Source organism: Phyllobates terribilis, unplaced genomic scaffold (genome assembly GCF_046119375.1).
Source record: "Phyllobates terribilis strain yellow unplaced genomic scaffold, ASM4611937v1 Scaffold_11__3_contigs__length_659146591, whole genome shotgun sequence".
Lineage (NCBI taxonomy): Eukaryota > Metazoa > Chordata > Amphibia > Anura > Dendrobatidae > Phyllobates > Phyllobates terribilis.
This window is the reverse complement of record NW_027362771.1, coordinates 562,035,082-562,056,677: the sequence shown is the minus strand read 5'-3', so window position 1 is coordinate 562,056,677 and position 21,596 is coordinate 562,035,082. Positions and strand designations below refer to the sequence as shown.

The 21,596-nt window shown below is 47.7% G+C and overlaps 11 non-coding genes across 11 annotated transcripts; all 11 read right to left on the bottom strand.

Moving 5' to 3' along the window:
- Nucleotides 1-2: 2 nt before the first annotated feature.
- On the bottom strand, nucleotides 3-142 carry LOC141167841 (U4 spliceosomal RNA). Its single transcript, XR_012251628.1, has one exon. It is a non-coding gene; the product is annotated as a U4 spliceosomal RNA (small nuclear RNA).
- Nucleotides 143-422: 280 nt separating this feature from the next.
- LOC141167914 (U4 spliceosomal RNA) lies at nucleotides 423-563 on the bottom strand. The gene has a single exon (XR_012251695.1). It is a non-coding gene; the product is annotated as a U4 spliceosomal RNA (small nuclear RNA).
- A 280-nt stretch (nucleotides 564-843) lies between these two features.
- LOC141167890 (U4 spliceosomal RNA) lies at nucleotides 844-984 on the bottom strand. Its single transcript, XR_012251675.1, has one exon. It is a non-coding gene; the product is annotated as a U4 spliceosomal RNA (small nuclear RNA).
- Nucleotides 985-1,264: 280 nt separating this feature from the next.
- On the bottom strand, nucleotides 1,265-1,405 carry LOC141167659 (U4 spliceosomal RNA). The gene has a single exon (XR_012251452.1). It is a non-coding gene; the product is annotated as a U4 spliceosomal RNA (small nuclear RNA).
- A 280-nt stretch (nucleotides 1,406-1,685) lies between these two features.
- LOC141168413 (U4 spliceosomal RNA) lies at nucleotides 1,686-1,826 on the bottom strand. Its single transcript, XR_012252150.1, has one exon. It is a non-coding gene; the product is annotated as a U4 spliceosomal RNA (small nuclear RNA).
- Nucleotides 1,827-2,101: 275 nt separating this feature from the next.
- Nucleotides 2,102-2,242, bottom strand: LOC141168474 (U4 spliceosomal RNA). The gene has a single exon (XR_012252211.1). It is a non-coding gene; the product is annotated as a U4 spliceosomal RNA (small nuclear RNA).
- Nucleotides 2,243-2,522: 280 nt separating this feature from the next.
- LOC141168380 (U4 spliceosomal RNA) lies at nucleotides 2,523-2,663 on the bottom strand. The gene has a single exon (XR_012252117.1). It is a non-coding gene; the product is annotated as a U4 spliceosomal RNA (small nuclear RNA).
- Nucleotides 2,664-2,944: 281 nt separating this feature from the next.
- Nucleotides 2,945-3,085, bottom strand: LOC141168017 (U4 spliceosomal RNA). The gene has a single exon (XR_012251776.1). It is a non-coding gene; the product is annotated as a U4 spliceosomal RNA (small nuclear RNA).
- A 10,985-nt stretch (nucleotides 3,086-14,070) lies between these two features.
- Nucleotides 14,071-14,211, bottom strand: LOC141167733 (U4 spliceosomal RNA). Its single transcript, XR_012251524.1, has one exon. It is a non-coding gene; the product is annotated as a U4 spliceosomal RNA (small nuclear RNA).
- Nucleotides 14,212-14,491: 280 nt separating this feature from the next.
- On the bottom strand, nucleotides 14,492-14,632 carry LOC141168400 (U4 spliceosomal RNA). Its single transcript, XR_012252137.1, has one exon. It is a non-coding gene; the product is annotated as a U4 spliceosomal RNA (small nuclear RNA).
- A 280-nt stretch (nucleotides 14,633-14,912) lies between these two features.
- LOC141168414 (U4 spliceosomal RNA) lies at nucleotides 14,913-15,053 on the bottom strand. The gene has a single exon (XR_012252151.1). It is a non-coding gene; the product is annotated as a U4 spliceosomal RNA (small nuclear RNA).
- Nucleotides 15,054-21,596: the final 6,543 nt, after the last annotated feature.

Here is a 21,596-nt window from a genome sequence, read left to right as displayed (position 1 = left end):
AGTCTCCTGAGAGACCATCAAAAATTGCCGATGCTGACTGTATTTCACATCATTATGCAGGACATTGGGAAAAGTTTTCAATCAGCAATAATCACGCCTCGGTTAAACCTCATGGGCTACAATACTGCCACTGCGCAAAGTTAAAGTAACTCAGGTGACCAAGAAATCCACACTTCCAGGAAGAGCTCGTTTAAGCCATGGTGAGTTACAAATGACCACTGCCCTTCCCCCGCTACCGCAAGGCATCCTGGCAGTTGCAGTCTGAGGGCTCAGGGAAGAGGTCATTTTTGGCCATTGCGGGCAGATCAGCTCGCTCTCCCCTGCTCCAAGCGAAAACCATCAATACGATGCAGTCCGGAACAACATTTCCTTTCCCCACTGGGAGTAGCTAACACTCTGTCATTTGCATACCATGGATTAAGACTCCTGAGAGACCAACAAAAATTTCCGACGCTGAATGTATTTCAAGTCATCATGGCGGGCTATTGGGAAAAGTTTTCAATCAGCAATAATCACACCTTGGTTAAACCTCATGGGCTATGATACTGCCACTGAGCAAAGTTAAAGTAACTCAGGCGACCAAGAAATCCCTGCTTCCAGGAAGAGTTTGTTTAAGCCTTGGTGAGTTCAAAATGTCCACTGCCCTTCCCCCGCTACCGCAAGGCATCCTGGGAGTTGCAGTCTGAGTGCTCAGAGAAGAGGTCATTTTTGGCCATTGCAGGCAGATCAGCTCGATCTCTCCTGCTCCAAGCGAAAATCATCAATACGATGCCGTGGGGTGCAAGACTTCCTTTCCCCACTGGGAGGAGCTAACACTCTGTCATTTGCATACCATGGATTAAGTTTCCGGAGAGACCAACAAAAATTGCCTATACTGACTGTATTTCAAGTCATCACGGCGGGGTATTGGGAAAAATTTTCAATTAGCAATAATCACGCCTCGGTTAAACTACATAGGCTACGATACCGCCACAGCGCAAAGTTAAAGTAACTCTCGTGGCCAAGAAATCCCTACTTCCAGGAAGAGCTCGTTTATGCCATGGTGACTTCGAAATGACCACTGCCCTTCCTCCGCTACCGCAAGGCATCATGGCAGTTACAGTCTGAGGGCTCAGGGAAAAGGTAATTTTTGGCCATTGCGGGCAGATCAGCTCGCTATCTCCTGCTCCAAGCGAAAACCATCAATACGATGCAGTGCGGAACAACATTTCCTTTCCCCACTGGGAGGAGCTAACACTCTGTCATTTGCATACCATGGATTAAGTCTCCTGAGAAACCAACAAAAATTGCCGATGGTGACTGTATTTCAAGTTATCATGGCAAGGCATTGGGAAAAGTTTTCAATTAGCAATAATCACACCTCGGTTAAACCTCATGGGCTACGATACTGCCACTGCGCAAAGTTAAAGTAACTCAGGCGACCAAGAAATCCCCACTTCCAGGGAGAGTTTGTTTAAGCCATGGTGAGTTCCAAATGACCACTGCCCTTCCTCCGCTGCCGCAAAGCATCCTGGGAGTTGCAGTCTGAGGGCTCAGGGAAGAGGTCATTTTTGGAGATTGCAGGCAGATCATCTAGCTCTCTCCTGTTCCAAGCGAAAATCATCAATACGATGCTGTGGGGCGCAAGATTTCCTTTCCCAATTGGGAGGAGCTAACACTCTGTCATTTGCATACCATGGATTAAGTCTCCTGAGAGATCAACAAAAATTGCCTGTACTGACTGTATTTCAAGTCATCACGGCGGGGTATTGGGAAAAGTTTTCAATTAGCAATAATCACGCCTCAGTTAAACCTCATTGGCTACGATACTGCGACTGCACAAAGTAAAAGTAATTTAGGAGACCAAGAAATCCCCGGTTCCAGGATTGTTTAAGCCATGGTTAGTTCCAAATGACCACTGCCCTTCCTCTGCTGCTGCAAAGCATCCTGGGAGTTGCAGTCTGAGGGCTCAGGGAAGAGGTCATTTTTGGACATTGCAGGCAGATCATCTCGCTCTCTCCTGTTCTAAGCAAAAATCATCACTACGATGCAGTGGGGTACAAGATTTCCTTTCCCAATTGGGATGAGATAACACTATGTCATTTGCATACCATGGATTAAGTCTCCTGAGAGACCAACAAAAATTGCCGATGTTGACTGTATTTCAAGTCATCATGGCGGGATATTGGGAAAAGTTTTCAATTAGCAATAATCACGCCTCGGTTAAACCTCATGGGCTACGATACTGCCACTGCGCAAAGTTAACGTTACTCAGGTGACCAAGAAATCCCCACTTCCAGGAAGAGCTCGTTTAAGCCATCTTGAGTTCCAAATGACCACTGCCCTTCCCCAGCTACCGCAAGGCATCCTGGCAGTTGCAGTCTGAGGGCTCAGGGAAGAGGTCATTTTTTTCCATTGCGGGCAGATTAGCTCGCTCTCTCCTGCTCCAAGTGAAAACCGTCAATACGATGCAGTGCTGAGCAACATTTCCTTTCCCCACTGGGAGGAGCTAACACTCTGTCATTTGCATATTATGGATTAAGTCTCTTGAGAGACCAACAAAAATTGCCTAAGCTGACAGTATTTCAAATCATCATGGCGGGATATTTGGAAAAGTTTTCAATTAGCAAAAATCATGCCTCGGTTAAACCTCATGGGCTACGATACTGCCACTGCGCAAAGTGAAAGTAACTCAGGAGACCAAGAAATCCCAGCTTCCAGGAAGAACTTGTTTAAGCCATGGTTAGTTCCAAATGACCACTGCCCTTCCTCCGCTGCCGCAAAGCATCCTGGGAGTTGCCGTCTGAGGGCACAGGGAAGAGGTCATTTTTTGGACACTGCTGGCAGATCATCTAGCTCTCTCCTGTTCCAAGCAAAAATCATCAATACGATGCTGTGGGGCGCAAGATTTCCTTTCCCAATTGGGAGAAGCTAACACTCTGTCATTTGCATACCATGGATTAAGTCTCCTGAGAGACCAACAAAAATTGCCGATGCTGACTGTATTTCAAGTTATCATGGCAGGACATTGGGAAAAGTTTTCAATTAGCAATAATCACGCCTCGGTTACTTTTTTTTTTTTTTTTAAAAACCTTCAGATTTGGATTAAAAAAACTAGTAAAACTTTGTTACTAATTCATACTTAATTTCAGCATACTTAGCATTCTGAAATAGTTTCATCCGACATCATCATCAGGCTAATTTATTTCGGACAAATAAAAAAACAAAAACAAAAAAACAGAACATTACTTACAATATTTAACCCATCACCCATTAAACCTCCACTATTCCCCAGTCCTACACCTTTACCACATGCCTCCATTTCAAGAACTTCCACACATCTTCAGCCTCATTTTCCCCAAATCTTTTCTTATCCAACAAATACACAGTATACAATTTATCCAATATCATCCTCAGACATCCATCCACAGTCAGTTTTCTTTTTAAATACATACAGATTCCTGACATCCCACAATACTTCTTTAATGACAGCTAGCATAATAAATAAAATCCTTTGACTTTTCATACTCACTGCACCCAATCCAAACATTACCAACCCAAAAGACAAGTTATTTAAACCAATTAACTCTTTAAATAACGGACCCATTCCCTTCCACACATCTCGAGCCACTCTACAATTCCAGAACAGATGCACAATACTCTCACTTCCCTGACACATATCTCTAGGACATACATCACTTCTTCTTATACCGCGATTTTTGTAAAATTCCCTAACTGGTAGCGCCCCATGCATACTCTGCCATCCAATCTCTCTCTGTCTATTAGTTATTCCATCCGTAATCATACTTTTCCACACTTTCCCAACATCCTTACTACTCACCATATTAATATTGCATTGTAGCTCTTTCTCACCAATAAAATTTAACACGCTCTTCTTATTTTTCCAGACTTCATTCCCCACACTCTCTAGATCAAACTTTTTCACAAAATTTTCAATGAAACAATACCACTTAGGACACACAAATGCACATGGTCTCCTCAAATCCCTATCAGTCCATCCTAATCTACATAACATATTTCCACCCAAAAACCTCAACATACATGCAAATTTCCATTCACCTCCCAGCACTCTTTTTGCTGCAAAAAGAACATTAACACCCAAATACAACTCAACATTTGGAAAATTCATTCCTCCATTCCTCCAATCTTTCATCACTATCTCCCTTTTCACTCTCTCCATTTTTGTTCCCCAGAAAAAAACAAACAAGATCCTATTCAATCTTCTCAGAACCAAATATCCAGGAGGAAATACTAACGCAACATACAAGAACACTGGCAAAATCACACTTTTAATTATTAAAATCTTACCCACAAAAGACAGCTCTCTCAATTTCCAAAAATTTAACTTTTTCATCACTCTCTTACCCACATCCTCCCAACTTTCTCTCCCGTCTAAACTTTCATCCAATTTCACCCCTAGCACTTTCACCGCACCATATACTCTCTCAATACTCAAGTCTTCATGTATTGTCACATCACCAAAACACTTCCACACACTTTTACCCCAATTTACCCTAAAAGCGGATGCCCCACAAAATAAGGAGACTAACAATTTTGCCCTTCTTAACGCACACACTGACTCACAAACCACGCATACATCATCCATATATGCTAATACTTTCACCTCTTTTCCACCACTTCCAGGCACTTTTACACCCCTTATACATTTATCTCTCCTAATCAACTCCAATAAAGGTTCCATTACACAAATGAACACAATAGGTGACAGTGGGCAACCTTGCCTCACACCTAAGCACACCCTCACTTCTTCACTGAGCCATCCATTTATCAGAAACTTACTATATGCATCTTTATACAACATCCTTATCACATTCACAAAATCACCAGGGAATCCCATTTTTACTAACACTCTGAACAAAAAACCATGCGACACTCTATCAAACGCCTTTTCAAAATCAATTGACAATATACTCACATCTTGCTTTCTATCCATACTATCCCACAGTACATCTCTTAACAAACACAAGTTCTCACTTATCCTCCGTCCAGGTACACCACACACTTTCTCTTCTCCAACCACTTGATTTATCACCTCTCTCATCCTATTTGCAACTAATTTTGCAAAGATCTTATAGTCCACATTTAAAAGTGTAATTGGCCTCCAATTTTTGACCTCTTTCTCATCAATCTTCTTATGAATTAAAACAACCACACCACTTTTTATACTTTCAGCCATTCTACTATTTTCCCACATAAACTTATACACTTCAACTAAATCACGCCCTATAATATCCCACATGCTTCTAAAAAACTCAGCCGGCAAACCATCCTCACCTGGAGTCTTGTTTAAAGCCATACTAACCATCACACGCTTCACCTCTTCCTCATTTAAGTCCTTCATCAGTTCAGGCAAATCATTCTCCAACACTTTTCTCTCAATGCAAGCAAACAAATCATCCTCAAGGTCTTCCACCACACCCAAAACATCTTTCCCTTTCACAACTCTTCCATCCTTATCATTTGCTCTCACAAATTCCTCCTTTCGTCCCACCACCTTTTTGAAAAAAAATCTAGAACATTTTTCATCCTTTTCAAGCTTGTCCATTTTGGCCTGATATATTATTTCTTTACTAGTGTTGAGCGAACATGCTCGACACTGCTCGGTACTCACCCGAGCATCACGCTACTCGGGATGCTCGGCGAGCACTTCCGGGTTCCTCGGGCGGGAGCTCGGGTCTCCGCCCTGCATGTTTGGCGCTCTTTACAGAGCCAATGAACATGCAGGGATTGCCAGCCAGTCACTGTAATGCCGCAGCCATGTTGTTTGTGTGCATTACAGTGATTGGCTGGCCACACAACGTCACCTCGAGTATTTAAAACCGGGCGCCGCCATATTGGACACAGTCGCTCCGGATCAGACAGTGTAGGGACAGCGCTGCTGATTTAGGGAGAGATATATCCTGCAAAATAGTTAGTGTAGGGTCTGTAAAGGCTGCCAGATCAAACAAACAGTCCTTCTCAGGACTAATATCCATCCCAGGTATATCAGGCAGGCAGGCAGGCTGTATAGGAGACGCAGTGGTTATACCAGCAAACGCTGCATTACAGTCCTGTGTGCTGCTCCTGTTGCTGAAATTGCTGGACTTAGCTCCAGGTGCCGGGTGCCAGGAAAAATCCTTTTTTTTTATCAAAATCCTCTTTTTTTTTTCCTCCTTCACAATGTACAAATACCCATCTTATTAACCTTTTGGTGTCCCCCCCCCCAAAAAAAAAAGTGTGCCTCTGATTTTTCAGACACAAATATATCTGTTGAAAATAGTCTGGTGTAGGCCAGAGAAACAGAAGTGTGGTTTTGCAGTTCTATGGGCCATTTGTATCTAAAAAAAACAGTTTGAGTGTGTCGCTCACTGTTCAGCCGCAAATATATATATATTTTAAAAAGCCTGGTATACACCAGTAAATTATTACTGTGGTTTTGATGTTCCACGGTAAAACATCTCTATTATCCTGTTTTTGGCATTTTTTGATGTATAAAAATAATAATAGTGTCTCCCTGATTTTTCAGACACATATATATCTGTTGAAAATAGTCTGGTGTAGGCCAGAGAGACAGAAGTGTGCTTTTGCTGTTCCATGGTAAAAAATCTCTATTATCCTGCTTTTTGCATTTTTTGCTGTAAAAAAAAAAAAAAATAGTGTCTCCCTGATTTTTCAGACACAAATATATCTGTTGAAAATAGTCTGGTGTAGGCCCAAGAAATACAAGTGTGGTTTTGCAGTTCCACGGTACAAACCTCTGTATTATCCACTTTTGGGCCATTTGTATCTAAAAAAAACAGTTTGAGTGTGTCGCTCACTGTTCAGCTGCAAATATATATATATTTTAAAAAGCCTGGTATACACCAATAAATTATTACTGTGGTTTTGATGTTCCACGGTAAAACATCTCTATTATCCTGTTTTTGGCATTTTTTGCTGTATAAAAATAATAATAGTGTCTCCCTGATTTTTCAGACACAAATATATCTGTTGAAAATAGTCTGGTGTAGGCCAGAGAGACAGAAGTGTGCTTTTGCTGTTCCACGGTAAAAAATCTCTATTATCCTGCTTTTTGCATTTTTTGCTGTAAAAAAAAAAAATAATAGTGTCTCCCTGATTTTTCAGACACAAATATATCTGTTGAAAATAGTCTGGTGTAGGCCCGAGAAATACAAGTGTGGTTTTGCAGTTCCATGGTACAAACCTCTGTATTATCCACTTTTGGGCCATTTGTATGTAAAAAAAACAGTTTGAGTGTGTCGCTCACTGTTCAGCCGCAAATATATATATATTTTAAAAAGCCTGGTATACACCAGTAAATTATAACTGTGGTTTTGCTTTTCCACGGTAAAAAATCTCTGTTATTCAGGTTTTGGTAGTTTTTTCCGTAAAGAAAAACAGTAGTGTCTCCTGACTGTTGTGACACAAAAATATATCTGTTGAAAATAGTCTTGTGTAGGCCCGACATCCCAGTGTGGTTTCACAGTTCCACGGGTCAAATCGCTGTACTATCCAGTTTTGGGCCTTTGGTATCTAAAAAAAAAGCAGTTTGAGTGTGTCGCTCACTGTTCAGCCGCAAATATCTCTATTTAAAAAAGTGTGGTATACCCCAGTAAACAATAACTGTGGTTTTCCTCTTCCACGGTTCTAATCTACTCTTTATTACCCTTTTTCCATTGATAGTGCAAGTGTAAGCTATTTTACTTCATTTACAATGGGCAAGGCGTGTGGCAAGGGACGTGGAAGTGGACGTTCTGGTGATGGTTCGTGCAGAGGACGGGGCCGTGGCCAAGGTGAAAATGTGCCACAACCAACAGCCACATCTTCTCTCTCCCACTTCTTGTCCGAATTACTAGGGAAGCACAGAACAACACCAGTATTGAGAACTGATCAGTGTGAACAGGTTATTAATTGGATAGCAGACAATACTTCCAGTTACCTGGGCACCACCACCTCCGGTCTGTCCTCCACACGGTCAACTCTTAGTAGCCGTGAGTCTCGACCGCATACTCCTCCTCACCCTGATGCTCCTTCCTCCCACCATGCCGAGTGTCGTCAGACAGCAAGTGATCCCACACTTGGACACTCTGAAGAGCTGTTCACTGGTCCATTTCCATATTTGGGCCCCTCGCCTGATACGCTTGAAGTGGTGGCAGAGGAGATCCCATGTTGCGATGCCCAAATATTTGAACAGCCACGGCCACAGGAAGTCGACGTTGGCAATCTGTCACAAGAGGTGGACGATGACGAGACACAATTGCCAGGAAGTGAGGAGGAGGATCGTGGTGCGCAAGTGGAAGAGGAGGAGGTGGTGGATGATCTAGTAACTGACCCAACGTGGAAGGAGGACATGCAGAGTGAGGCCAGCAGCACACAGGGGGACGGAGGCAGAGTACCCCAACAGGCAGGAAGAAGCAGTGTGGTGGCCGCAGACAGAAGGCAGGCAACCATTCCCTGTAACACCAACACGAGGGACGTTGCCAGTACAAGCGGTAGGTCTTCCAGAGTCTGGAATTTTTTTAAAGACTCTGCTGATAACCCCAAAAAGGCCATATGTTCCACCTGCCATGCCAGCATCAGCAAGGGTGACAAAACTACCAGCCTGACCACCACCAGCATGATCAGGCACATGGCAGAAAAGCACCTGACTTTGTGGGGCGAAACCCAGGGTCCACGACCAGTGTCAGCGGGTGTCACCACTGCTTCTTCCACTGTTGTGCGTGCAATAGAACCCCCTGTTGTGTGTGCAAGGCAATCCCCTGTCCATACTGCATGTAAAGATGCCCCCTCCTCTCAGTCTTCACTTGTTATGGCAGTTTCTCAAGAAACAGCATCAATGTCCACGTCCACGTCCCACCGCAGCGTTCAATTGTCCATATCCCAGACCTTTGAACGAAAGCGGAAATTCACAGCTAACGCCCCACAGGCCACAGTCCTAAATTCGCACATTTCACGACTGCTTGCATTGGAAATGCTGCCTTTTAGGCTGGTGGAGACGGAATCTTTCCGCAATCTTATGGCGGTGGCCGTCCCTCGGTACTCGGTCCCCAGCCGACACTATTTTGCCCGGTGTGCCATCCCCGCACTACACAAGCACGTGTCCCAAAGCATCTGCCGTGCCCTCAACAACGCAGTTACTGGGAGAGTCCACCTGCCAACGGACACGTGGACAAGTGCTTGTGGCCAGGGACGGTACATCTCTCTGACGGCACACTGGGTAAACATAGTGGAAGCCGGGACCCAGTCGGACCTTGGGACGGAACACATCCTCCCCACATCGAGGATTGCGGCCCTATGTCAGTCAGAGTTGCCCCCACAGTGTACAGCTCCTGCACATCCTCCTCCTCCTCCTCATGTTCAGCCTCCATCTCAGATATCACCACATCAGTTACAAGCTGGAAGCATTGCAGTACTGCCTCCGCCAAGCGGCAACAGGCTGTGCTGAAACTCATAAGCTTAGGTGATAAACCTCACACTGCTTGTGAGTTGTGGACAGCTGTGAAAGAGCAGGCAGATCTGTGGCTGAGACCGCTGAACCTACATCCCGGCATGGTCGTGTGTGACAATGGCCGTAACCTGGTGGCGGCTCTGAGGCGAGGTGAGATCACACACGTACCATGCCTGGCTCATGTGCTTAACCTCGTGGTTCAGCGGTTTCTTAAATCGTACCCTGAGTTGCCAGATCTGCTCGTGAAAGTACGCCGCCTGTCAGCTCATTTTCGCAAGTCGGCTACAGCTTCCGCCGCCCTTGCTGTGTTGCAGCAGCGTTTGCAGCTTCCGGCACACCGACTGGTGTGTGATGTCCCCACACGTTGGAACTCTACCCTCCACATGTTGCAAAGGATTTGTGAGCAGAAGAGAGCAGTTGTGGAGTACCAGCTGCAACAAGGCCATCGATATTCAGGTCAGACTCCACACATAAGACCTCAGGAGTGGACTTGGATGTCTGACATATGTACCATCCTGACAAACTTTGAGGAGGCCACCAAGATGGTGAGTGGCGATGACGCCATCATTAGTGTCAGCATCCCACTTGTCTGTCTTTTGCAACGCTCTCTGCAGAGAATTAAAGAGGAGGCATTGCAGCCAGAGTATGATGAGATGGATCAAGAAGCCGTAGCGGGCGATTACACACAGCCCAGCCTCATCTCATCCCAACGTGCATTGGGGGACAATGAGGGAGAGGAGGAGGAGGAGGAGGAGGAAGAACAGGAGCTGCTATCATGCGTTGTAGAAGGTAGTACCTGTACAAGTGTCATACCGTCGGTTCAACGTGGGTGGCCTGAGGACAGGGGGGGAGGAAGAGGAGGAGGAGGAGGAGAGCATGGTCAGTCGTCATCTTGGTGAGGACACGGAAATCTTGCCCGTTACCAGTCTGGCACGCATGGCTGACTTTATGTTACGCTGCCTTAACCGTGACCCTCGCGTTGTCAAAATGTTGGGTGACAGTCATTACTGGTTGGTGACACTTGTAGACCCCCGCTACAAGGAGAACTTTCACTCTCTTATTCCTGAGGTGGAGAGGTCTACAAAAATGGGGCAATACCAGAAGGCCCTTGCTGCAGAACTATTCAAAAAATTCCCCTCTGAACATGCTAGCGGCAGAGGTCACAGTTCGTTGCCCAACTAAGGCATACAGGCGAGAGAGACGCAACTCCAATCCAGCAGAGGCAGGGGAACACTGTCAATGTTCTAGGACAGTTTTCTGAGACCTGCCCAGCTTACAGGCCCTGAGGTGCAGGGTACTCTCACAAGGAGTGGAAAGTTTCAAAAGATGGTGATGGAGTACCAGCGTCCTCCTCTGTGCCTTTTAATTATTGGGTATCCAAGCTGGACACTTGGAATGAACTCACTCTGTATGCCTTGGAGGTCCTGGCCTGCCCTGCCACTAGCGTGTTATAGGAGCGTGTTTTTAGTGCCGCTGGGGGAATTATAACTGATAAGTGCACTCGCCTGTCAACTGACAATGCTGACAAGCTGACCCTTATCAAAATGAACAAGGGCTGGATTGGGCCAGACTTCTCATCACCACCAAATGACAGCAGAGTAACATAAAGTCAAATCCACTGTGTTATTTCGGGAGGTGTATTCCCATGCATCGCTTCACACCCACACATGGGTATACGCTTCCTCATTTCGGCTGTTTTTTGCTCTTCTCCTTATCCTCAGCCTCCACAACCACTATACCACCAGGGTGACCGTGGTCCATGTTGCCTGCATTGCAAGTTCCTCTGTCCTAATTTTTGGCAGCTTTTGCTTGGAAGGCATAGGCAAAGACTATGGGAGACCCACTCCCCAATAATGGGAATAATGTTTTTAATATGCTGTACTGCATGGCTCTTGTAAGGGACATTGCAAGTTCCCCCTTCCTAATTTTTGGCAGCTTTTGCTTGGAAGGCATAGGCAAAGACTATGGGAGACCCACTCCCCAATAATGGGATAAATGTTTTTAATATGCTGTACTGCATGGCTCTTGTAAGGGGCATTAAAATTGTCTTGTTAAGCTACTGTGACCTCCACGTCTCTTCCAAGGGTCGTTAATATTGTCTTTTTATTCCATTGCGACCTCCACCACTCTTCCAAGGGGCATTAAAAGCGTCTTGTTAAGCTACTGTGACCTCCATGTCTCTTCCACAGGGCGTTGATATTGTATTTTTATTCCACTGTAACCTCCACCACTCTTCCAAGGGGCATTGATATTGTCTTTTTATTCCACTGCGACCTCCACCACTCTTCCAAGGGGCATTAAAACCGTCTTGTTAAGCTACTGCGACCTCCACATCTCTTCCAAGGGGCATTAAAACTGTCTTGTTAAACCACTCTGAACTCCACGTCTCTTCTAAGGGGCATTAAAACCGTCTTGTTAAACCACTCTGAACTCCACAGCTCTTCCACGGGGCATTGACATGTTGTTTTTAATTACCTCTAACCTCCACGACTCTTGCAACGGGCATTGCATTTCCTCCTAATTTTTGTCACCTTTTGCTTTTCAATGCATAGGCGAACACTAAGGGAGACCCACTCCCCAATAATGGGTAGAAGGTTTTTAATACGCTGTAATCCACGTCTGTTTCAAGGGGCATTGCAGTGCCTAATAATTTTTGGAAAGCCTTCCATTCCCTGCTTAGGCCAACAGTGTACAGGAGACCCAGTTGCTATAAATGGAAAAAACGGTTTAGTTAAGGCCCTCTGACCTCCATGTCACTTCCAAGGGGCATTGGAGTGCCTCGAAATTTTTGGTAGGCATTGCATTTACTGTATGCCTTATAACTGTGTAGCTGAACCGCTCCTTTTGGTACAGAAACATATCCTACAAGACATGCGTGGTTGGCTGGCCTGATATTGATGTGAATGGTCCCTGTTCCTCCTGCTCTTTCTCCTTGTCCACCACCTCATCCATCATTCATCACCTGAAGCTTTGTTTTAACAGGAGTCATAGAACTGGGATAGTAGCAGGAAAACATCCAGCAATCCTCGAAGGAGGTAGAATATGCGCCAAAACGCTGACCACCTCAGGCCTAGCTGCTACTACATACATGCGCTTGCATTCCAAGGAACAGAAAGCTAAGGAGGTGGATGGCCTCATGATCATGAATAATTTACTTGTTGTGTAGGAGGCCGACCACTGCTGCTGTCTACCTTCTGAACTTTGTGTTGAAGCCTGATTGACCCAGGACCCGCAATCCTCTATGTCTGGAGGACGTGTTGCATCCCAGTGTCCAACTGTGTCCCGGCTTCCACAATATTAACCCAGTGTGAAGGCATCAGTGAGATGGACCATTCCTGGCCACATTCACTTGTCCACGTGTTTGTGGTTAGGCTGTCCTTCCCACTAAATGCACTGGGGAGGGCACAGGTAATGTTTTGGTCTGCGCGCTTGTGTATAAGGCGCACCGGGAGAAATAGGGGTGGCTGGGGACCGTTTATGGACACCCGGCCACCCCCACGCGGCTGGGGACTATGTGTGGGCACCCGGCCGTGGGGCAGCTGGGGACTGAGTATGGACACCCGGCCGCCCCCTGGCGGCTGGGGACCAAGCGTGGACACGCAGCCGCCGGGCGGCTGGGGACTGAGTATGAATACCAGGCTACTGACGCAGCCATGACGTGGTGGCCAGATTCCACCTTCACATGCCTAAAAGGCCCAATTTCAAGTGCAAGCAAGCTAGCAGTATGGTATTGCAGCCTGGGGGTGGGTGGGTGGGTGGCAGGCTGCATACTTGCGCTTGTATTGCAAGTTATGGGGGAGGTACAATTGAACACTGCCCTGGGACAAGGACTTGCATGGGGATAGTTGCAAGTCTACATCTTCTGATGCGGCAAGGATCACTTCTGATGGGCACACTTTTAGGCAGTGACCTGGGTGTCAGAGATGCTTCCAGGGGTCTTCCCCATGCTGTTCCAATGTCTTTTTAGCACTGTATGCATGTGTCACACAGCACATGGCCAGATAAGGTTGTAAAATGTTAAAATGACATTTCCCGGTAAATGCATTTGTCACGGTTGAAAGCAATACAAACGTGCAAAAACGCATAAAAAATGCTACTTGTGAACATAGCCCAAGGTGTGGAGGAGTATTTTTGTTTTTGGTTATTTATTTTACCTTATACACAAGTCTTTACCCTGGAAAGGATGTTCCTTAACCCCTTTCCGACCTGGTCAGTAATAGTACGCACCAGGTCGGGAAGGCCGGTTCAGCGGGGGCTCCGGCGGTGAAAATATATAAAAGTTTAAGTCACCCCCCTTTCGCCCCATTCAAAATAAAATATATATATAAAAAAAAAACACATACACATATTTGGTATCGCCGCGTTCAGAATCGCCCGATCTATCAATATAAAGGAAGAATTAATACAATCAGTAAACGGCGTAACGAGAAAAAAATTATAAACGCCAGAATTAAGTTTTTTTTGGTCGCTACAACTTTGCAATAAAATGCAATAACGGGCGATCAAAACATCGGATCTACCCCAAAATGGTATCAATAAAAACGTCAGCCCGGCACGCAAAAAATAAGCCCTCACCTGGCCCCAGATCCCGAAAAATGGAAATTTGCATACCATGGATTAAGTCTCCTGAGAAACCAACAAAAATTGCCTATACTGACTGTATTTCAAATCATCATGGCGGGATATTGGGAAAAGTTTTCAATTAACAATAATCATGCCTCAGTTAAACCTCATGGGCTACGATACTGCCACTGTGCAAAGTTAAAGTAACTCAGGTGACCAAGAAATCCCCACTTCCAGGAAGATCTCGTTTAAGCCATGGTGAGTTCCGAATGACCACTGCCCTTCCTCCACTGCGGCAAAGCATTCTGGGAGTTACAGTCTGAGTGCTCAGAGAAGAGGTGATTTTTGGCCATTGCAGGCAGATCAGCTTGATCTCTCCTACTCCAAGCGAAAATCATCAAGATGATGCAGTGTGGCGCAAGACTTCCTTTCCCCACTGGGAGGAGCTAACACTCTGTCATTTGCATACCATGGATTAAGTCTCCTGAGGGACCAACAAAAATTGCCTATACTGACTGTATTTCAAGTCATCATGACGGGATATTCGGAAAAGTTTTCAATTAGCAATAATCACGCCTCGGTTAAACCTCATGGGCTACGATACTGCCACTGCGCAAAGTTAAAGTAACTCAGGTGACCAAGAAATCCCCACTTCCAGGAAGTGCTCGTTTAAGCCATGGTGAGTTCCAAATGACCACTGCCCTTCCTCTGCTGCCACAAAGCATCCTGGGAGTTGCAGTCTGAGGGCTCAGGGAAGAGGTCATTTTTGCCCATTGCAGGCAGATCATCTAGCTCTCTCCTGTTCCAAGCAAAAATCATCACTACGATGCAGTGGGGTACAAGATTTCCTTTCCCAATTGGGAGGAGCTAATACTCTGTCATTTGCAAACCATGGATTAAGTCTCCTGAGAGACCATCAAAAATTGCCGATGCTGACTGTATTTCAAGTCATCATGGCGGGATATTGGGAAAAGTTTACAATTAGCAATAATCACGCCTCTGTTAAACCTCATGGGCTACAATACTGCCACTGCGCAAAGTTAAAGTAACTCAGGTGACCAAGAAATCTCCACTTCCAGGAAGAGCTCGTTTAAGCCATGGCGAGTTCCAAATGACCACTGCCCTTCCTCCGCTGCCACAAAGCATCATGGGAGTTGCAGTCTGAGGGCTCAGGGTAGAGGTCAATTTTGGACATTGCAGGCAGATCATCTAGCTCTCTCCTGTTCCAAGCAAAAATCATCACTACGATGCAGTGGGGTACAAGATTTCCTTTCCCAATTGGGAGGAGCTAATGTAGAACGAGCTAAAAAGCTTGTAAAAGAACTTCAACATGACGTTTCAAGGATGGAGCGAGACTGCCATCTACTGGCCAGAGACAGTCAAGCGGAACCAAAATATACAAAGGAAGTTGCAGGCAGGGCAGATTCAGAGGCTGGACCCGATCAGGTGACTTCCAGGAAGGAGTTAAGAGAGATAAGAGGCCAGCGCGCCAAAGCTGAGGGGTCTTTGGCGCCAAGCAGCAGAGAAGAGCAGACGTGCTCCCTGCGTCCTGAGAAACCCCGCGTGACAGGCCATATCCAGAGGCCTGAGAGGTGCTCCAGCCGGGCACCGGTAAAAGAGCTTCCGATCCCTCACAGTTGTGACTCGAGTGCTGTGCCTGCTGAGGATACTAGGAACCTGATCGCTGTGCTGAGTGAGTTCGCGGAACACGACGTCGGCCGCCGACAGACGAGGCCTGGACCCCACTATCCAAGGCTCGAGAGACTGCCCCCAACAGCCAAGCAGAGAGGAGCTGCATACGTGAGCAGGGCCGTCACTTCCACTGCTCACCCACGGTACCGGGGACAATTGGGTTTAAGTACTCAGGTTTGGTGGGGGACGGTTGGGGCTAAAGTAGCACAACGTGATTTAATTGAATTCATCCGGAAAGAGACTCACGGCCTAGCGGGAATAACCGGTGACCCCCGCTAGGGCCAAATTCACGGTTAAAGAACTTGTGTGGTGCTTCTCATGCTTGAGGGCATCACCTTACTTTAAGAGACTGCGCCTTATTTTAAGAGACTGCGCCTTACTTTGAGAAATTTCGTATTTTTCTGATATTTCAAACCACTGTTCATTACCCTTGTTGCTTATCCCTTGTTTCAGTATACCTGCTGTATAAAACTGTTTACAAACATCTCTGACTGTTCTCGCCTTGTGTCTCTGTGCGTTGCATTCCGGCACCTGCATTACATTTGGCGTAGTCGGCAGGATGCAACATTCAGACGCAGAGATGGCGGATGAGTCTATGGCTGGTTCCGGCCGGAGCCATATACCCCTGGGGGCTATGCTCAGCCATTTTCCCAAGTTTACAGGGGATGGCATGTCACTTTGGGACTGGGCAGAAAGACTGAGAAGTATGCTACGTATGTATCCCCTTGACCCTCTAGCCCAGGCGGAGCTGGCCCTCCTAACCCTTGATGGAGAGGCCCGACAGACTGTGATGTACCGCCCACCTGGGGACCGTGACACCGTGGATAAAGTGATAAAAATTCTAGAGATCATGCACGGTGACACTACAGATTTGGGACACTTGCGCTTACGGTTGTTTCAGCGGGTCCAAGGGGAAAATGAGACAGTAAATCAGTATGTTAATGCATTACAGGAAGTGACAGCCCATATCACTAAGAGAACTCAAGATGGGAACCGAGGACTGGGACCATTGGATGAGGTGTTGCGTGACCAAGTGATTGCTGGCTTGAAAGACCCTTCCCTGAGGCAGATCCTGAAGGAGCGGCTGCGATTGAGCCCTGGTATGGGCTTCCTGGAGGTAGGGGCTGAAGCTAGAGTCCTGGAGAGAGAAGTTCTTGTTCTCAAAGCCACAGTTAGAAGTCATGAGGCAATTGCTCCTGGATTCACCAACCAAGAGCCTGATTGGGTACGGGAAATACGTCAGGAAATTCGAGACATTCGGGGTGAGCTGAATTCTATTAGGAAGACTCCTACTGCCCCCTTGCCGCCGGACCGTACTGCTCAACGCGGACGGAGACCAGAACGAGAAAGACGTTCCTATCCGGCCCCAGCACGACATGTACCCTACCTATCGGCAGAACGAGGAACGGAGTGCTGGACCTGCGGAGGTAGGGGGCATATCTCCAAAGACTGTCCCAACCGAGAAAGGAGGAGGAGGGGACAGCCATTAAACTAAAATGCCCCACGGTTGTGGAGCATACCATGGGGTCTCGAGCTTCAGAGAGTAGAAGAGGGAGCTCTGAAGACATTGTCTCCGAGAGGCCCATTATCTGGGCTGAATTCAATGGGCAGCGGATCCGCTGTTTGATGGACACCGGGTCTCAAGTGACCACTATGCCTGAGACGTACTTCCAAAGTCACTTTCCTGAAGTCGCTCGTTCCTGCCGGGAACCCACTGTCAAACTGGTGGCGGCTAATCAACTACCTATCCCAGTAGCGGGAGTAGTATGGATGTCCATGCGGGCATGTGGAAAGGACCTCGGTCGCAAAAAGATTGTACTGACCACCGGGCCCGGAGGCGATGGGCCCATTGTAACCCAGGGCATGAATGTGCTGAAAGAAGTCGGACAGTTCCTGGCTGAGGGCTGTAGCAAAAACAACTGGACCCGCGCCACTCGAGACCCAGCTAACAAGAGAGTGTTCCAGCACCTCGTGCGGGTCAGTCAGATTCAAAAGTTGCCCACTACCTCCCAGTACCTTGGTAAGGTATCGATACTGCCCAAAGCCACAATGACACTGCCGGTGGGACAGACTGTACTCACTTTGCCGGTGCTGGCACATGTGTCCTTAGAGGGCGTGGACATTCAAGTTGAACCAATGGAGGGAGAAGAAGCGCCCTCTGGACTCCTGATTGCTCGAACTCTGGCCACCGTGCGGCACGGTCGAGTACCCGTGCGCTGTATCAATTTAAGTGGCACCAGTTTACAGTTGTTGCCCCGACAAGAGGTGGCGCGAGTGTGCGTAATGCCGGAGGCCCTTACTAGAGCTGACGCTATAGGGCTGGCACCTGTGGAAGGAAAACCATGGACCCTAGAGGTGTCCCTCAATAGCCAGGAACATGGAAGAGAACCGTTGGCTGGACGCCACCTCCTGGAAGAAATGGAAGCTAACCTGACTGAGTTTTCTGCTGGACAAGTAAGGCAGATCGAACAACTTCTACAGCGATATCAGGGAGTGTTTGCACAGCATGAAGATGATTTCGGGTGCACTCGGGACATTCAGCACGAAATACCCACCGGAAATACTGCTCCCATCCGAGAGAGATATCGGCAGATCCCGCCTCAAATGTACCAGGAGGTGAAAGAGCTATTGGCCCACATGTTGCGGAACGGTGTGATCCGTGAAAGCCAGAGCCCCTGGGCGGCTCCGATCGTGCTGGTCCGAAAGAAGGACGGTACCCTGAGATTCTGTGTAGACTATCGGAAGCTGAATGCCTGTACAGTACGGGACTCCTATCCACTCCCCCGAATCGAAGAGTCTCTATCTGCACTAGGGAGCGCCAAATTCTTCTCCTCCCTCGACCTGGCCAGTGGCTATTGGCAGGTCCCAGTAGCTGAGAAGGATCGTCCGAAGACAGCTTTTGTTTTCCCTATGGGCCTGTTTGAGTTCAATCGAATGCCGTTCGGACTAACAAATGTGCCAGGAACCTTCCAACGGCTGATGGAGAGATGCTTGGGGGACCTCAACTTTGAAGCCACTTTAATATATCTGGACGATATAATTATCTATTCCGCAATGTTTGAGGATCATTTCCGCCGATTGGAACAAGTGTTAGAACGGCTACAAAGGCACGGCCTGAAAATTAAGCCTCGTAAGTGTCGTCTCTTCAAACGACAAAATTGAATATCTGGGGCAAACTGTGTCCAGTGCAGGGGTGCACCCCACTGCGGAGAAAGTAGCTGCCGTGCAGAAGTGGCCCACGCCCGCCAATCTAAGGGAACTAAGGGCATTCCTGGGGCTCGCTGGATACTACCGCAGATTCATTAAAGACTTCGCTAAGATTGCGAACCCGCTCAATGAATTGCTGAGAGGAACAGCTGGGGGAGCCAAGCGGCAGCCCATTCAGTGGGGCCCACAACAAGAAGAGGCATTCCGAGCATTGAAAATGGCGCTAACAGATGCCCCAATTCTGGCCTACGCTGACTTTTCGCAGCCGTTCATGTTGTACACTGATGGAAGCTTGCATGGGCTGGGAGCAGTGCTGGCTCAAGTACAAGGAGGGAAAGAGCGAGTGATCGCGTATGCCAGCAGGTCACTCCGAGATACGGAGAAGAATCCGGACAACTACAGTTCGTTTAAGCTGGAGCTACTGGCACTGGTGTGGGCCATGACCGAGAAGTTTGCTGAGTACCTGTCAGGGTCAGAAGTGCAAGTGCGGACAGATAACAACCCTTTGGCCCACTTGGAGAACGCCAAACTGGGCGCGTTAGAACAGCGGTGGGTCGCAAGGATGTCCAAATTCCAGTATAAAATCGCCTATTGGTCCAAGGCCCTGAACACACATGCAGATGCCCTGTCCCGGGTCACTCAGGCGGGGCCGAAGAAGGACAGAGATGAGGAGCTTGAAGGCGACGAGATCCCGGATTTCAGCCAGTTCGCCGCTGCTGTGGTCGACGCCCAAGAGACCAGAGGGGAGCCGAGGCCCACTCAGATTCTGGGACGTTCAAGAGACGAATGGATACATCTGCAGCAATCCGACCCGGAGCTAGCAAAGTTGAGAGAATGGGTCGCCCTTAATCAGAGACCCGACCAGGAAACCAGAGCCGCTTCACTTCCAACTACCCTACAAATCCTAGGCCAGTGGGAGAGGCTCCTCCTGAAGGATGGCTTGCTATGCCGAAGAATCCAGCTGCCTCGAGAGTTTGATGTTACCTGGCAAGTGGTAGTTCCAGGAGCGCTAGTAACACAGCTAGCCCAAGAAGCTCATAGAAGAGGTGCTCACTTCGGAGTAGAAAAGACCTTCCGGTGGTTGCAACGGCTGGTGTATTGGCCTCAACTGCGACAAGAAGTTGAGGGGGTCTGCCGAACATGTCGCCAGTGTGAGTTGAACAAGCCCCCGGAGCAAAGAGCTCCCATTCAGACCATCCGAACTTCTGCCCCCTTGGAAGTCTTGATGATTGACTACTTGATGGTAGGAACTTCATACAACGGTCATGGACACTGTTTAGTCATGACTGATCACTTCACCAAGTTTGCAGTAGTGACGCCCACTAAAGATCAGACGGCAGAAGCCGCAGCCAAGGCCATCTGTCAAGATTTCATCCGGATTTATAGGTGCCCGAAGCGAATACATTCTGACCAGGGGGCCTGCTTCCAAGGACGAGTGATGGATGAGCTATACCGCATCTATGGGATCGACCGTTCCCGGACAACGCCCTACCACCCGCAAGGGAACGGTGCTTGCGAGCGCTTTAACCGAACCCTGTTGCAAATGTTGCGAACACTGGAAGCGGACAAAAAGATGAAGTGGCCCGAATTCGTGTCCGAGCTGGTGTGGGTGTATAATAATCGAGTTCATGCAACCACCGGCTACACCCCCTACATGTTGCTGTTTGGAAGAAGTGGCCGAGAAATCACCGAACTAGAGCTAGACTCAGAAGACCCCGGTCCAGGCAGTAGCCCAAGTACCTGGATTCGAGAACACCAGCGTCGACTCCATACCGTGAGAAGACTGGTTGCTCAGAAGTTTCAGGAAGTAGAGCATGCAGTTCGGCCCCCGACCACAGGTGGATCGCTTCAGCCAGGAGACCGAGTGCTGGTGAGGGCTAAACGATTTGGGAGTAAGCTCGACCATCGTTGGGAGGCAATACCATATCGGGTGGTGAAGAAGGTTCACCCAGACAACCACGTCTACGAGGTTAGGCCTGAAGGGGATGACACCGCGACATCCAGGGTGTTGCACCGTAATATGTTGCGACCTTGCTCCTCTGAAGCAGAAGTCTGTAACAGGGCTGGGCCCTCAGACGTGTTGGCTGAAGTGCCACATACAGGAACCTTGGGGGATGAAGAAGGGTGGGCCACAATGCAGTTGGGCCTGTCAGAACCGTTGGTGCCACTCCCGAGTGGAAGTAAGAATGAGTCAGGAAATGATTTGCAATCCCCAGTAGTTGATTCCTCGGATCTCCCGGAGTCTCCTCCGCAAGAAGAGCCCCGCAGAACTGAGCGGGCTAATGCCGGAATTCCTCCTAACCGGTATGCTCAGGAAGAGTTTATCTTGTCTCGAATCCAACAGAAAATGCAGGAGTGTGCCCAACTCCTGTCTGAGCTTGCACTGCCTGGAAGGAGACATCAATTCTGCGAGGAGTCCACTCGCCCGAGGACTGGTTAGCAAAAAGGAGGGAGGAATGTAGAACGAGCTAAAAAGCTTGTAAAAGAACTTCAACATGACGTTTCAAGGATGGAGCGAGACTGCCATCTACTGGCCAGAGACAGTCAAGCGGAACGAAAATATACAAAGGAAGTTGCAGGCAGGGCAGATTCAGAGGCTGGACCCGATCAGGTGACTTCCAGGAAGGAGTTCAGAGAGATAAGAGGCCAGCGCGCCAAACCTTAGGGGTCTTTGGCGCCAAGCAGC